Raw genomic sequence first — 11,599 nt, 5'->3', positions numbered from 1 at the left:
ACTGTACTCGTTCTAGCCTGATATTAGGTATTGCTACAGCTTTACTTTTCAGAGGCTGATTTTCAGTCAGACTGAGAGTAAAATGTCAGGAGAGTAATGATTTCCTGAACACTATCCCAATAGTGGTAATCCACTCGTAATTGGATACTGCGCGTATTACAAGTTGAAAGTAAAAAAGTTTTAATTCACGTTCTATCCCAACAGGCGCAAATAAATGAACTTACAATATCGCAATTGTTTTGATGTATTCCCCCATAGATTTCAATGGAACACAAAGTGTGTTCCATTGAAACTAGCACCCTACTCACCCGTAAACCCGATTGAGTTTAACCAAGTTTGTTTACCTGACATGAAATATTAATATTTCCCATTCCAATATTATTCACATAGCAAAATATGTTCTATTTATTCAAAAATATTTATTTCTATTTATATCTGATGGTTCATTGAGGTGTGGATAGGAAAGAATTTCCACAGAAAGGATGCAGTCTAGCACTCTCTGCCCAGACTTATAAGGCAAAACTAGAATAATGGTAATAAAAGATAACTTTTATTAAACAAAAAAAAAAGGGACAAATAATTAAAATATTGGAGAACTAGTTTGTCGGCATATTAATTCATGTGGGTGAATGTATCATGTAGTTCAGCCTTTGAGGCCCATTTATCAAGCTCCGAATGGGGGCTCGTGTTTCTGGCGAGCCTGCAGGCTCGCCAGAAACAGCAGTTATGAAGCAGTGGTCTAAAGACCGCTTCTCCATAACCCTGTCCGCCTGCTCTGAGCAGGCGGACAGGAATCGCCACAATTCAACCCGATCGAGTACGATCGGGTTGATTGACACCTCCCTGCTGGTGGCCCATTGGCCGTGAGTCTGCAGGGGGCGGCGTTGCACCTGCAGCTCTTGTGAGCTGCTGGTGCAATGCTGAATACGGAGAGCGTATTTCTCTCCGCATTCAGCGAGGTCTTACGGACCTGATCCACACTGTCGGATCAGGTCCGCAAGACCTTTGATACATAGGCCCCATGAAGTTAATACTGATCATGTGAATTCATATAGTGTAATGAACCAATGGTGCTATAATATCCAGGGTAGCTATGATGTGCAAATCCTGTCAGTAATGGTAATCAGATAAAATGTAACAAAAGCAGAGCCAGTCAATAGCTTTAATGTTGTATGGCACAATGTATAAGGTAATCAGTCCTGAGCAGATATGATTCAAGCGCATTACTGGATTCAAATCAGAAAAGTATATATAGTAAAATAAATGTGTTTCATAAAAGTTGTGCTTCAACACATGTGATTTGTACTATATACACTGGTTTATTAACCCGGTCTCATCATAATATTGACCTTCGCTTCATTATTTGATAATACAATAAATGAGTGGCAAAATAATCAATGTTCATGTAATATGTAATAGAAGCAAACACAATATATATAATATTGTTACAGTTATAATAGTGCCTAGAACATAATGTAACATATAGTGTTACTATTCTAGAATATCCTTAGGTTAAAGGGACACTCAAGTCCAAAATAAACTTTCATGATTCAGATAGGGCATGTAATTTTAAACAACTTTCCAATTTACTTTTATCACCAACTTTGCTTTGTTTTCTTGGTATTCTTAGTTGAAAGCTAAACCTAGGTAGGCTCATATACTAATTTCTTAGACCTTGAAGACCGCCTCTTATGTGAATTCATTTTGACAGTTTTTCAGCACTAGAGGGCGTTAGTTCATGTGTGTTATATAGATAACATTGAGCTCACACACTTGAAGTTACCTAGGAGTAAGCACTGAATGGCTAAATTGCAAGTCTGTCAAAAGAACTGAAATAAGGGGGGCAGTTTGCAGAGGCTTAGATACAAGGTAATCACAGAGGTAAAAAGTGTATTATTATAACCATGTTGGCTGGGGAATAAGTAATAAAGGGGTTATCTTTCTTTTTAAACAACAAAAATTCTGGTGTTGACTGTCCTTTTAAATACCTCTTCAGTAAAAGTATCAAAGATCAAACTGGGTGAATGTTAAAGTATTCATAGCTTCCTGGCCAAATGCTCAAACTGTAACTCGTGACTGAGATATAAAGTAAACACTTGCTGCTACCAGCTTTGCAGCTCTGAGTATGCATTACAATACTGAACCACTATCCATTGTGTTAAATCATATATACTAGTATTAATATGTGTTACAGCTTGTAATTACTGTTTTAATCTGTATGTGAAAAGATGACATGAATCACAACTGCTGATAAGGAACTTCAGATAATTCTACTTCTCAACTATACATAATAACCCATACGGGGAATGTTGCTCAAATATATAATAAACAAGAGAGTGTGGAAATGATACTATGTTGCAATGTCTACAAACTAACTGGGCGTTGCAACATATAACATAGCTTTTACTTTCCCAGATCTGTATTGAGTTTCCTTATATCTTAGGAACATAAGTTCTTATAAGGTGCTCATTTAAGTCTGGGGATTTTGATATCAAGAACATCTATAGTAATATATGCACATACAGGTGACAAGTCTCAGAGGTCTGCTCTTACTGGTAAGGCAGCGTTGAAACACTGAAGACGATCCGACCGGAAGTGACAGCTCAGATGGCTTAGGCAGGATGAAATATGTTGAAACAGGACGTTCCTGAGTAAATATCCATGTTCGGACAACCGTAGTCCAGAAAACACTATAATGGCTCAAGCAGAGTAAGTAGATACAATGGGGCCTATCTATCAAGCTCAGAAAGGAGCTTGATGGCCCGTGTTTCTGGCGAGTCTTCAGACTCACCAGAAACAGCAGTTATGAAGCAGCGGGCACAAAAAACGCTGTTCCATAACCCTGTCCGCCTGCTCTGAGCAGGCGGACAGGAATCGCAGCAATTCAACCCGATCGAGTACGATCGGGTTGATTGACACCCCCTGCTGGTGGCCCATTGGCCACGAGTCTGCAGGGGGCGGCGTTGCACCAGCAGCTCTTCTGAGCTGCTGGTGCAATGTTAAATGCGGAGAGCGTATTGCTCTCCGCATTCAGCGATGTCTTGAGGACCTGATCCGCACTGTCGGATCAGGTCCGCAAGACATTTCTTAAATATGCCTCAAAGTGTGCAATATAAGCACAAGTAAACTTGGACAAGATAATATTTTTTTATCACGAGGGGATAGCTTAGTAAAGCAAGTGTTCACCTACAAAAAGCAAAACATTACCAAGCAATGATCTCTGTCAGAGAGAGGCTTAAATAGCCATAATTGAATAGGTGTTTAGTAATTTAAAGGAACATGCACAAAGTAGAGACCATTACTACTAAGATGACATGAACGTGCAATCTTTCTGCTGTATAGATGTTACAATATGGTGCTGCTTTACCCATTATATATAATGTACTGCCATTATAGATCCCCTAATGGGAGAAATAAATCCAGCATTGAAATCTATCTGTAAATTACGATTGCATTAATGTTACACTAGTACTCCTGTGGTAAAATTGAGCCCCCATATGCTAACCCCCTGATACATTTCACTCTCACAGGCTTTACCAAAGGCGGCGAGCCGCCACCCTATGGGTGTATAAATAACGTGAAAACCAGAAGTTCCCCCTAATCAGTTCCGGTTGGAGGTTTTTCAATCAAGCCAGCTGAGACCTGTGATTGGATGAAGTTCAATACCAATTAAAATATACGCCTAGATTTAGAGTTGGGCTGTAGCCGTCAAAACCAGCGTTAGAGGCTCCTAACGCTGGTTTTTACCGCCCGCTGGTATTTGGATCAGCCAATCGGATTGATCAGCCAATCGGATTGAACTTGTATCTGATTGGCTGATTCCATCAGCCAATCAGAATTTTCCTACCTTAATTCCGATTGGCTGAGAGAATCCTATCAGCCAATCGGAATTCGACGGACGCCATCTTGGATGACGTCATTTAAAGGAACCGTCATTCGGCGAGTAGGCGTCGGTAGAAGAGAATGTTCCGCGTCGGGTGGAAGATGATGGCTCCGGAAGAAAGAAGATTGAAGATGCTGTTTCATAGAAGACTTCATCCCGATGATGGACTTCTTCAGCGCCCGCTTGGATCAAGACTTCAGCCCGATGATGGATTTCTTCAGCCGCCGCTTGGATCCAGACTTCAGCCCGAGGATGGACGTCACTCTTCAGCCCCCCGCTTGGGCTTGGATCAAGACTTCGGACCCTCTTCTGGACCGATCGGTGAACCTGGCATGGTGAAGACAAGGTAGGGAGATCTTCAGGGGCTTAGTGTTAGGTTTATTTAAGGGGGGTTTGGGTTAGATTAGGGGTATGTGGGTGGTGGGTTGTAATGTGGGGGGGGGTATTGTATGTTTTTTTTTACAGGCAAAAGAGCTGAATTCTTTGGGGCATGCCCCGCAAAGGGCCCTTTTAAGGGCTGGTAAGGTAAAAGAGCTTTGAACTTTTGTAATTTAGAATAGGGTAGGGCATTTTTTTATTTTGGGGGGCTTTGTTATTTTATTAGGGGGCTTAGAGTAGGTGTAATTAGTTTAAAATTGTTGTACGATTTTTCTTATGTTTGTAAATATTTTTTTATTTTTTGTAACTTAGTTCTTTTTTATTTTTTGTACTTTAGTTAGTTTATTTAAATGTATTTATTTGTAGGTATTGTATTTAATTAATTTATTGATAGTGTAGTGTTAGGTTTAATTGTAGATAATTGTAGGTAGTTTATTTAATTAATTTATTGATAGTGTAGTGTTAGGTTTAATTGTAACTTAGGTTAGGATTTATTTTACAGGTAATTTTGTTATTATTTTAACTAGGAACTATTAAATAGTTCTTAACTATTTAATAGCTATTGTACATGGTTAAAATAATTACAAAGTTGCCTGTAAAATAAATATTAATCCTAAAATAGCTACAATATAATTAGAATTTATATTGTAGCTATATTAGTGTTTATTTTACAGGTAAGTATTTAGCTTTAAATAGGAATAAGTTATTTAATAAGAGTTAATTTATTTTGTTAGAATAAAATTATATTTAACTTAGGGGGGTGTTAGGGTTAGGGTTGGAATTAGCTTTAGGGGTTAAAAAATTTATTAGAGTAGCGGTGAGCTCCGATCGGCAGATTAGGGGTTAATACTTGAAGTTAGGTGTCGGCAATGTTAGGGAGGGCAGATTAGGGGTTAATACTATTTCTTATAGGGTTATTGAGGCGGGAGTGAGGCGGATTAGGGGTTAATACATTTATTATAGTAGCGCTCAGGTCCGGTCGGCAGATTAGGGGTTAATAAGTGTAGTTAGGTGGAGGCGACGTTAGGGGCGGCAGATTAGGGGTTAATAAATATAATATAGGGGTCGGCGATGTTAGGGCAGGAGATTAGGGGTACATAGGGGTAATGTAGGTGGCGGGGGTGTACGGAGCGGCAGATTAGGGGTTAAAAATAATATGCAGGGGTCAGCGATAGCGGGGGCGGCAGATTAGGGGTTAATAAGTGTAAGGTTAGGGGTGTTTAGACTCGGGGTACATGTTAGGGTATTAGGTGCAGACGTAGGAAGTGTTTCCCCATAGGAAACAATGGGGCTGCGTTAGGAGCTGAACGCGGCTTTTTTGCAGGTGTTAGGTTTTTTTTCAGCTCAAACAGCCCCATTGTTTTCTATGGGGGAATCGTGCACGAGCACGTTTTTGAGGCTGGCCGCGTCCATAAGCACCGCTGGTATCGAGAGTTGCAGTGGCGTTAAATTATGCTCTACGCTCCCTTTTTGGAGCCTAACGCACTGAAAACTCAGCCATTCTGTGAACTCTAAATAGCAGCGGTATTTAAAAGGTGTGGCCAGAAAAAAGCATGCGTAGCTAACGCACCCCTTTGGCCGCAAAACTCTAAATCTAAGCCACAGAGTTTTAAGGTTACCAAGTTGTTCAGGATTGCAAATAATACAGATTTACAAATAAGAATTAAAAAATGACTAGAATGCTGTTATATACATAAAGAACTAATTAAATTAAGATGGACCATTTTAATGCATGACAGAAAAATCATAGCTCTGGGCTGTATGTACAGGTTTTATAATTCTATGAACTATTACTACAAAATACTGTAATAAATTAAAATTGCATGGATGAGAACCCTTCTGATTATATAATACAATATATTATAAACAGTCAAATATTATGAAATAAAATATATAAATAAATACTAAATACATTGATACAGAATTTATTGAGGAGTAAGAGGCTGTTCAGTTAGTTCATTGATTTATGAAAAATGGGGAATTAAATGATGTCAAATATAAAAATATAATAATATTAGTGTGACTTATAGCTTTAAATTGGACATGATAGTATACAATTAATGAAGATAAATTTCTTTCGTATAGGTGGCGAGAGTCTGTGAGCTGTTATGTATGTGATATACATTCCTACCAGGAGGAGGCAAAGTTTCCCAAACCTCAAAAGCCTATAAATACCCTTCCCACCTAACACATAACTCAGTTTTAAACTTTGAGGTGGTTGAAACATGATGTGCTTGATTTCTTCAGTGAAAGGAGCTTTAGAGCATATTGAAGCTCGGTTCCCGATAGAGTGAAGTGCTTATCAGAGGGATGTGAAGCGAGTACTGTCTCATGACACCATGATTTAATCTCACAGGAAATCTTTCATTGGCTCTCTGTAAATTCGGTCGCAGGGATTCATCTACTGCCTCCCTTTACAGATCATTAGTATACTCCTATTTCATTTCCTCTGCTGATATGTTTCAGTCCTGGTTTAGCTGTCTGCTATTAGTGGACGAGTGTCTAAAGGTAATTGTTTATTTTCATTTTGTGGACACTCATAGCTATGGATTGGGCACTTTTCTTAAAAGTTTTTTGCTATATTTAATTTATATAGAGCCCAGGGGCAGGCTCTGTTTCCCTTTATGTTAAAACTTTGCACCTTAGACGTTATGAGATAGTATAAGGGCTTTTTATGAAGTTATGATGGGGTCTTTTTTAAGGAGCTTATTTATTTAATTCTTAAAAGCTTACTATAAACAGAGAAACAGAGGATACTTTATGAGGCTGTAAGTCCTGCATGCTAGACAGAGATAAAACGCATGGGAAAACTACCCTCAACATGGCACGTTATTATTTTTATGGTGTCTGACGTACCGGCCTTCCCGGCTATTACCTTCAATGTTTTTGCTTACTCATCAGTTTCATATGATCTCCTCGACATATCGCACTTTTCAGGGCCTCTATTGTAGCGTCATCATAATGCGCTGTATAGACGCATCATTCTCTGACGTAGCTGTTCCCGACCCCACAACACCGAGTATCAGCTTGATGCTTTGTTTCATATTACCTTCAATTACTTCGCAATGTGAACAGTCTTATTTTTATATGTTTATAGGTGGTAATAGCAAACTGTTTAAAAGGCATTATTTTCCATTCCTCAAAGCCAGGTTTTACATAAGGGACAATAATAATACGTTATTGCTAAATTTTCTTTTTTCGTTTTTTTGCCATAATGGAGCAGCACTATCCTGTCCCTTAAGTTGCCATAGGAAGTGAGTCTGCTAAACACCTTTCTATCAAAGCTAACGGCTAGATCACGAGTTTTGCGGTATGAGTGAAAAAGCAGCGTTAAGGCTCTTTTTCACTACCGTTGGTATTACGAATTTTGCAGGTTTAGCTGCACCGCACACTTTTTTGGCCATACGCAACGTAATAACCACAGCTTTCAAAAATTCCTTTTTCAATGGGACTTCCATAGCGCCGGTATTACTAGTTTGCCTGGGAGGCCAAAAAGTGAGAGGTACAGCCAATACCATCAAGATCCATACCGTAAACTGAAAGTCAGTAGTTATGGGTTTTACACTACAAATCTGTAGCATAAAACTCATAACTAAAGTGCTAAAAAGTACACTAACACCCATAAACTACCTATTAACCCCTAAATCGAGGCCCTCCCGCAACACAAACACTAAAAAATCAATTATTAACCCCTAATCTGCTGCTCCACACATCACTGCCACTATAATAAACATATTAACCCCTAAACCGCTATACTCCTGCATCGCAAACACTAGTTAAATATTATTAACCCCTAATCTGCTGTCCCTTACATCGCCACAAACTACATTACTATTATTAACCCTAATCTGCCGCCCCTAACATTGCTGCCACCTACCTACATTTATTAACCCCTAATCTTCCGCCCCCAACGTCGCCGCCACTATACTAAATTTATTAACCCCTAAACCTAACCCTAAATCTAACCCTAACCCTAACACCCACTAACTTTAATGTAATTAAAATAAATCTAAATAAAAACTACAATTAATACCTAAATAATACCTATTTAAAACAAAATACTTACCTATAAAATAAACCCTAAGCTAGCTACAATATAACTAATAGTTACATTGTAGCTAGCTTAGGTTTTATTTTTATTTCACAGGCAAGTTCTATTTATTTTAACTAGGTAGACTAGTTAGTAAATAGTTAATAACTATTTGGTAACTATTCTACCTAGTTAAAATAAATAAAAACTTGCCTGTGAAATAAAAATAAACCCTAAGCTAGCTACAATGTAATTATTAGTTATATTTTAGCTAGCTTAGGGTTTATTTTATAGGTAAGTATTTAGTTTTAAATAGGAATAATTTAGTTATTAATAGTAGCTTTTATTTAGATTTATTTTAATTACATTAAAGTTAGTGGGTGTTAGGGTTAGGTTTAGGGGTTAATAAATTTAGTATAGTGGCGGTGACGGGGGTGGCAGATTAGGGGTTAATAAATATAATGTAGGTGTCAGTGATGTAGGTGGCGGCAGATTAGGGGTTAATAAGTGTAAGCTTAGAGGTGTTTAGACTCGGGGTTCATGTTAGAGTGTTAGGTGTAAACATAAATTTAGTTTCCCCATAGGAATCAATGGGGCTGCGTTACGGAGCTTTACACTGCTTTTTTGCAGGTGTTAGGCTTTTTTTCAGCCGGTTCTCCCCATTGATGTCTATGGGGAAATTGTGCACGAGCACGTAAAACCAGCTCACCGCAGCTTTCAGCAGCGCTGGTATTGGAGTGTGGTATGGAGCTCAATTTTGCTTTACGCTTACTTCTTGCCTGATAATGCCAGGTTTTTGTAAACCTGTAATATCAGCGCTGTAGGGAAGTGAGCGGTGACAATAACTTGCAAGCTAGCACCGCACCCCTCATAACACAAAACTCGTAATCTAGCCATTAGTGTGCTTATTGTAACACAACTGAAGTAGCCTCTTTAGCTTATTTATGTGGCTCATGTTTACATTTTTTATTGCATACCGAACAATCTAATAATGTTTATATGTGTACAAATGCACCTACTGTTTCTTCTTTACAGATGGATGCAGATGGCATACCCCCAGCAATGAAAATAATTATTTCTACCGCCATTGAGAGGGCTGACTGCATTACCGCCTTCAAATAAACAGAAAAGGTCAGTTCTGGTATTACCTTCTACTAGTAATATATGTACTAATCAACAAAATACTGAAGTATCCTCTAATGATGAGGATTCCTCTGATTCTGAATATCCCTCATCAAACACAGAACCTGATCATTTCTTCTTTTTATTTTAAATTAAATATTCATTCTCTTTTAAGGGAAGTTTTATTCACTTTAGGGATTGAAGAAGCTAAACCTTCTGATGATAAACCCTGTAATCATTTAAATTCAGTGTATAAAACTATTGTCAATCTCCCTGAGTTTTTCCCAGTACCTGACCCTGTCTCTGATATGATTGCTAAAGAATGGTCTAAACCAGGTACCTCTTTTAACCCAAGGTTTAAAAAAGTATATCTTCTACCTAATGCTAATTTAGAGCTATGGGAAACAGTTTCAATACACTTGCCGCTGCTCCAGGAAGTTACACGTGATTAGTGCATGTCATATCTGAAATGCTATGTCAGATTCAAAGTCGCTACTCTGTTAGGAATTAACTCTCTGAAAGTAGTATAGGCACGCGGATGTCTGATGCGTTTCCTGCCCCCTACAAGCGCTTAATCATAGTCTATGATTAAGCGCCTGTAGGGGCACAAAATACATCAGCCATCTGTCTATTCTATTCTTCTCTCATGTCTGCCTCACATCGTAGATTCATTTTTAAATATCATGAAATAAAGCATATGGATTTTTATCTGCACTTGAGTCGTGACTTTTTGTGTGTCTATAATACATATAATATATTACCCTAATTGGCTTTAGCTAATAACAAGTGCAAAACAATACTTTTTATACTAAAATTATGATAATGGATAGCCTTGTTGTCTGCAGACTCAGTCCCAGATTGTTTGCTCCAAATAATGCAAATGGTGGGTTTATTTTTGCTATTGATAAACAATTGCTATAAAAAGGGTGGTAAACACTTAGGCCTCTATTTATGAAAGGTCTTGCGGACCTGATCCGACAGTGCGGATCAGGTCCGCAAGACCTCGCTGAATGCGGAGAGCAATACGCTCTCCGTATTCAGCATTGCACCAGCAGCTCACAAGAGCTGCTGGTGCAACGCCGCCCCATGCAGACTCACGGCCAATAGGCCGCCAGCAGGGAGGTGTCAATCAACATCGTACTCAATCGGGTTGAATTGTGGCGATTCCTGTCTGCCTGCTCAGAGCAGGCGGATAGGGTTATGGAGCAGCGGTCTTTGTGACCGCTGCTTCATAACTGCTGTTTCTGGTGAGTCTGAAGACTTGCCAGAAACACGGGCCCTTTCGGAGCTTGATAGATAGGCCCCTTAGACATGGCTGATATGTTATTCTTCAGCAACACAACAGAAATGTCTCATAATTACAAGGTATTTACTGTCCCTTTAAGAGTGGGTCCAATTCAAGGATTATACAAGTGCATTGTTTAAATGTGACAATATAAAGATAAGAAGTACATTTCAGCATAACTGATATTCACGTATTGTTTGCTTAGTGCAGTGCTTTCCAAACTGTGTGTCGTGAAACATTAGTGAGTCTGCGGTTATTAAACATTTTTTTTATTCTGGCACATACTTACTGTTACTTGTAAATTCATTTTGTTATTATATAATTTATGCATGTGTTCATAGCTCTTAAAACAAGTTAGTTTAACCTCCTGTTTGATAGTACAACTTAAAGGGACATTAAACCCACATTTTTTCTTTCATGATTCAGATAGAGAATACCATTGTAAACAACTTTCTAATTGACTTATATAATCTAATTTTCTTCATTCTCTTGATATTCTTTCCTGAAAAGCATATCTAGATATGCTCAGTAGTTTCTGATTGGTGGCTGCACGTATTTGCCTCATGTGATTGGCTCACCGATGTGCATTGCTATTTCTTTAACAAAAGATATCTAAAAAATGAAGCAAATTAGATAATAGAAGTAAATTGGGATGTTGTTTAAAATTGTATTCTCTGTCTGACTCATGAAAGAAAAAATGTGGGTTTAATGTCCTTTTAAGTACTGTGTCACGAAATGATGTAGGTCTAAAAAGTGTGTCACCAACATGAAAAGTTTGGAAAGCTCTGGCTTAGTGGATAATATCAAAACCAGCCACTTTACTGTTGGTGGACAGGGACATGCAACGGCAAACATATTCCTGCTTTCTCAGCCCATTTACGTGGGTGTCCCAGCCTTACGT

This window comes from Bombina bombina, chromosome 4, assembly GCF_027579735.1.
Source record: "Bombina bombina isolate aBomBom1 chromosome 4, aBomBom1.pri, whole genome shotgun sequence".
Classification (NCBI taxonomy): Eukaryota; Metazoa; Chordata; class Amphibia; order Anura; family Bombinatoridae; genus Bombina; species Bombina bombina.
The sequence above is the reverse complement of the archived record's forward strand: the minus strand, read 5'-3'. Positions refer to the sequence as shown.